This window comes from Lepidothrix coronata, unplaced genomic scaffold (genome assembly GCF_001604755.1).
Source record: "Lepidothrix coronata isolate B3197 unplaced genomic scaffold, Lepidothrix_coronata-1.0 Scaffold57, whole genome shotgun sequence".
Lineage (NCBI taxonomy): Eukaryota > Metazoa > Chordata > Aves > Passeriformes > Pipridae > Lepidothrix > Lepidothrix coronata.
The window spans coordinates 1,975,483-1,981,482 of NW_016690237.1; positions in this window are offsets into that span (position 1 = coordinate 1,975,483).

Below are 6,000 nucleotides of genomic sequence, written 5' to 3' on the forward strand. Positions count from 1 at the left end.
TTTCAGTTATTCTGATGTTTAAAAATAATTAATAATCAGTTATCTCCCCTTATATTGGTATAAAGATTAAAGTTTGGCACAATAAACATTTCCGAGTTTCTCAACAGCAGTTGACATTCTGCAAAGCTTTCCATGAGGAGTTTTCCCAGAAGATTTAATAGCACATTTAAGATATAATATACTACTTGAAAATGTGTAGGGTGCTGTGAAATATTTAAATATCAGTGGATTAAGATGAAAAATGCCTAATGACTTTTCTTGGAGAATAGTATCTTGAATATTTTGGATCTATTTTAAATCTTAAGGGATCCATCTAGCCACTTAATTGCTGGAAAAATGCTGCAATAGTTACATATGTACCAAAATTCCTTTAACCAGGTCTTGAATTAAAAACTACTTGTATTTTTACTGCAGAATATGAATTCCAATATATCTGCAATGGCAAAATCTCCTGAAAAGCTATTAACCAGAAGAATTACTTGGCCGAGCAAACCAACCTACTAAGCAATTTTGTGAAAATTAAAATTCATTTCCTACACAGTATAGTAGCTGGTTCACTATAGCCCCAGTAAACAGTTTTTCTGTTGATGTTTCCCCTTTTTAAACTGGGAGAAGCAGTCATCCTATTTCTTTCAGTTCAAGAGCCTTAATACCTGCTGAGAAAAAGTGCTGAGGATTTGAGAGATGTCTAGTTTTTTATTTTATAAGTATCTGCCTGGTAAAACCAAATCAAGCCAAAATGACAGAACTCACTTTTCTTAGCCTTTATTCCTATTTCAGTGGGAAAAAAAAAAGACTGATTTTTGCCTAAAGACCTCACAGATGGACAAGTCAGTCATTATCTGAGTAGTGTTCTTCTGCTTAAGATGATAGTGCTGCTGCAGCTTTTTAGTCTGTCTTGAAGATTGCCTCAATATTTTGTGAAAAGATTATTCTGCATACACAAGTAGCCAACTTCTGCTACAGAGCTGTATATTACAAATTGACAGATCACCTGTGTCATTCCAAACAAGTCTTCTGGATCTCACAAATACAGACATTATTTCCAGTCTACAAGAACCGGATGTCAAAATAGTTCAGTAGCTTCATATTTTTCTAATACATATGAAGTTAGTGTGGATAAATAAGTGCAGTTTAATCATTTCAGAAAGTATCTAGAAATTCCCAAAGCACAGCTATATACGACTAGTATGACAGGAGGAGACACCGTAGAATTAAAGAATGCTGAAAATCTTTTGAGTTTGCAAAACCAATTGTTTGTTTTCATTATGCTTTTGAAAAGTCATAACATTCATTAAGTGAATTCTACTCCTTTCCAGCTGAAGGTAGAGACTGATCTAGATGTCCAGAAAGTATCTTAGTACCCCAATGAAGAGATTTAGGAAATAGCTCAATGAAAAGGATTCAAATTGCCTTGAAATTATGTGCATTAATGTTCCAAAGCATTACTCTTAGTTTTTTCAATTACTAAAAATTCAGAGATAAATTGTCTCCATTGAAAGTCAGTCCACAGCATTCCTCTGTTAAAGTTTGCAATGCCTTTGACTCCTAAGATAAATTTAAATTTCTTTTTTCTTGTTGCATCCAGGAGCTTTTATGCAGTGTATTACAAAATGCCATGAAAAAAAAAAGACATTTAGTGAAGCCATTAAGGAAATAAAAGTGTTTTTCAACTAAAATGTCTACAATTCAAACAATAGTAAGCTTTTGGTAGATAATTAGTCAATGATTGTCTTTTGAACTCTGAAAATTAATGACAGCTTTAACTATTTGGTGGTGGTGGGGGGGGTTGTTAGGGGGTTTTTTTGTTGCCTTTTTTTTTTTTCTTTTTAAGACTTTTAATGATTTTTTTTTCAAAGGCATTTTTCTAACCAAGTACCCATAATTATGTACACATGAAGAGGTCTTGAGGAAACCTTACAGGTCTATTCAACCACATGCTATAAAGATTTTAATTTTACAGATTCTTATTATTTTAGTTCCACTAAATGCTTTTAGCTAAGGTTGACCAAAACTTTTACCTTTGAGACCCTGTTTTGAATCACTTATAATTGCCATATTTAAACTGTTCAGACTGACATCCCCCATGCCAGATGTCTACTCTAGGATGAATCATTTTGGAAAATTCCAGCATAAATAGCTCAGTAGTTTTGCAATATTAAAGAAAGAAGTTTTTCGTTTGTCCTTATTAATGTGTTATTTTGAAGCAATTAACTTGAATATTCTTGTTATTTTTTAATAAATCTGCCTCCACTTTACAATGGTGTCTTTGCAGAAATGGGTCCAAATGAAGCTTCAGATAAACTTTTAGCAACAAAAAATTTTAACAACAAAACAATCATACACACACTCCCCTCCCATTGATTTTATTGGGGGTGAAATTATGACATTTGGAGGAGTTAACAATTTTATAATAACTTCTAATATAAATTTAATATTGTTTAAACACTCTCTTTTGTTTCTGCTTTCTTTGCTTCTCCTCTTTTGTCACTTTCCTCCAGGCCCTTGCATATGACGTTTTATGCTGCAGATACAGAAATCTGTGATCTACAGGAGCTAGTGTATAGGTGGTTTAGCCTGGTGCCTCAGTATATTGTCAGGAATCGAGACACCACAAAATCGTAGTGACAGGAAGTCCTACCTGAATGAGTCATTTCCTCTCACAGGTGCTACTTTAGAAGAAAGAAAGAGAGAGAGAGAGAAAGAAAGAAAGAGAGAGAGGAAGAAATAAAGAAAGAGAGGAAGAAAGAAAGAAAAGAAAGAAAGAAAGGAAGGAAAAGAAAGAAAGAACAATTAGAAGGGCGGAATACTTAAAGCAGTATTTTGTCTCTAAAAACTATTTAAAAAAAAACTCCTGGGTATCAATGCTTGAAAGTTTTGTTATTATTCCTTTACAGCAGCTCATAATATGTCAGGCTCTATCTCTACCAACAGAAAGAAAACTGTGATCTCCATGCAAAATTTGCCTTAGGGCAAAAATTGGAAAAGATTTTAATGGTTCTACAGGTTTTGACAGCCTCGTGTTCATAAACTAAACCTCCAGTTCACTTCAGTTCACACTGAAAATGTATGTGCTTAACTATGTTCACACAAACAGTTATAGGCTGTCCACTCTCAGCTGCTGGGTGCCCTCATGTCCACGGCACATGGGAAGAATGCACAGTGACCGTGCAGGCTTTCTTCCTGTCCCACCACTCCATATGTGCATCCATGGACATGCACATGCATGTGCATGTTTGTGCATGGAGAAGACAGTGCTCCTGTATGGAGCTTGGGTAGGGCTGTATTGTACATTTACATGAGGGAACTTGGGAATGTTTCTCAATTTAGCAAAATAAACATAGTTTTAGAGCTTAGCCTTTGAGTGGTTATGTAAACCATGCAAGTATTTGCAGGATCAAAAGACAGCTAAAGTGGAGAAAACTAGATGGAAAATAAAAATATCTGTTAGTTTGCCAGGTTAGGCTGTATAATGTGCTAGTAGCACATTTTTGTCATATTAGAGGTATATAATTTGTTTTCATGTACCAACACTTCAGCCATAGTCTTTCAGAAGGATTTCCATTTACCACTGATTTTAAATCGTAAAGTGACAAAAGACTTTCATTTAACACATTAGATGATCTTGATAAGTGTTTTCTTTAAAAAAAGAACCAATCAGTGTGTTGAAATGAATGGCAATCTACTACATCTCATAATATTCAATCACCATTTAGCTGATAAATAATGAAGATTAAAGTTTCTTCATTTTCACTATACATCACCCCTTGGTCAGGTTTGCTGCTTCAGCAGCTCTCCGAGAAAAATATATCTTGCAGCATGCCCTCAAGGGCATTAGATTTGGACTATTTCAGATTAAGGAGATTTCACTGAGAATGCACTGCCAAGAATACTTTCTCTTTTACATCTAGAAGGATCCAGCTTGAGTGACATTTTACATATGTTGCGGTTGAAGAGGACCTGTAAGAGATATATGCCTGAGAAGACTTTAATGGCTTTACAGATCATTTCAGAAAGGACATTCCTTGACTTTTGGCCTTCATGGTCTCATCTGGATGTTCATCAACTAAGAAAAGCAATTAAAATTGTCTTTACTGCTCTTTGATTTCATGCACCAGATAAGGTGCATATCTCTCCAGTCTCTTCAAACTCTTTGCATCACTCTGCTTCTTTTCTCCACTGACTCCTAGCCAATTCTTCTCCTCAGAAAAGACACTTGGCACCCACAGTAATCAAGAATAGTCTTACTACCTCATTAAAAGGAAGCTGCAGCAGTGTCCTTTGCAATTACACAGCGCACCAGAAAGCATCATACCTAAAGGTCAAACGATAATTGAATTTACAGGTGGGATTAGCTTGATCAAATATAGATACCTAAACAATAAATATCTACAACTGCAGAAGACACTCACCAGAGAGAAGAAACAGACATTTCTAGGCTTTGGTTTGTCTGACCTGTTTCAGTCATCTACTTTAGGTGGTTAATCACATCCTGAAGATTCTTCAATTCTTTCTATTGACAATAAAGAGAGACTACAGTATCTTGCTCACATGTAGGCACAGACATATCTAAAGGTGGGTGAGGTAAAACCTGTGCTGATGAGTATGTGGATCAGAGCAGGCTGTAAAGTCAGATGGAACTTCTGTGTCTCTGCGTGTGATTGGACTGCATGCCTTCACCCAGAAAAGGTAGAAAGAACTGTCTTAGAAACAACGAGGTTAGTGGCACCTGTGTCTTTGAAATTTGAAATTGACTTTCACAAAACACCCTTTTAAATTATGCGAACTTTAAATTAAACAAACTTTAATTTTAAAATTAAATTAACTGTGTTGGTGTTTCTACAGGCACGGGGTTTCTGAAATATCCATATAGATTATCTTTTCAAAACTTCAAAGCTTCTGCGTTGCTTCATTAGCACTTATACATAGAGGTCATCTTTATATTCAGAAAAGGAAAAATATAACCCAAAACATTCAAATTAGAATGTCTTAGAGCATTGAAACAAAATTTAACGGAATTCAACAATGAGTGCTTATGAAGTCCTTCACTGTTTTAGGCATCCAAGTGTGAAAAAGGAACCTGGTTTGCTATTTGGTTTATGTAAGTATATTTCATTGGAATAATTTATGTGTCAATTATATAGTTGTGCAGATCTTGGTTGTCTGAAACTTAAATGGTCTGAAACTTAAACTTCACAGGAAATACGTTATATCTTACCACAAAATCTCCAGCAGAACTCTGAATCAACAAGTGTATGGAAATTCTGCATATATGGATATGCAGCATGAATTAAATGTGCAATTTCTGATTTGTGGTATATTAGAAACATGGAACAATGTATAAATAACTTGAATTAAACTCCCATAGATGTCTGGGGTCAATGAAAACAGGGGAATTTTCATCAGGCTTGGACTGGTTCTGTAAAGGAATGTAAATCTTACTTAGCTAGTCTTTACAGGAAGAAAATGAACTTCATTGCCCATTTGCAGAACTGGATATCATAGTCAGTGATTTCAGGAGTAAACATATTCAAACAATTGACAACATAAAAGATCTGAGTAAAACTGATTAGTATTTTATACTGCTTTGATATCTGGGATAATATCTGTAAATAGTGCTAGTTTCTGATATATGTGTGTGTGTATATATATATGTGGGACATTAACTTACCAGGCTGAGTTATTTTCATAATTCGAAAACTACTATTTGAGATGTGCAATGTGAAAAAGGTTTATTTGAATGCGGACCTGTAAATAGATCTAAATTGCATTCAATGGTTATGATTCTTCAACTACATACTTACAGTGGAGCTTCTCTGAGATCAGTAAGGTTTCAGATGAGCACACCCATGAGAACAGTGGTTGTTAGTAGAATTTCACTCTTCCCAATGTACTAGCATCCAGCAAAGGACCAATATACAGGCTTTTTCTCCTTCTTTCCTTTCCTTTCCTTTCCTTTCCTTTCCTTTCCTTTCCTTTCCTTTCCTTTCCTTTCCTTTC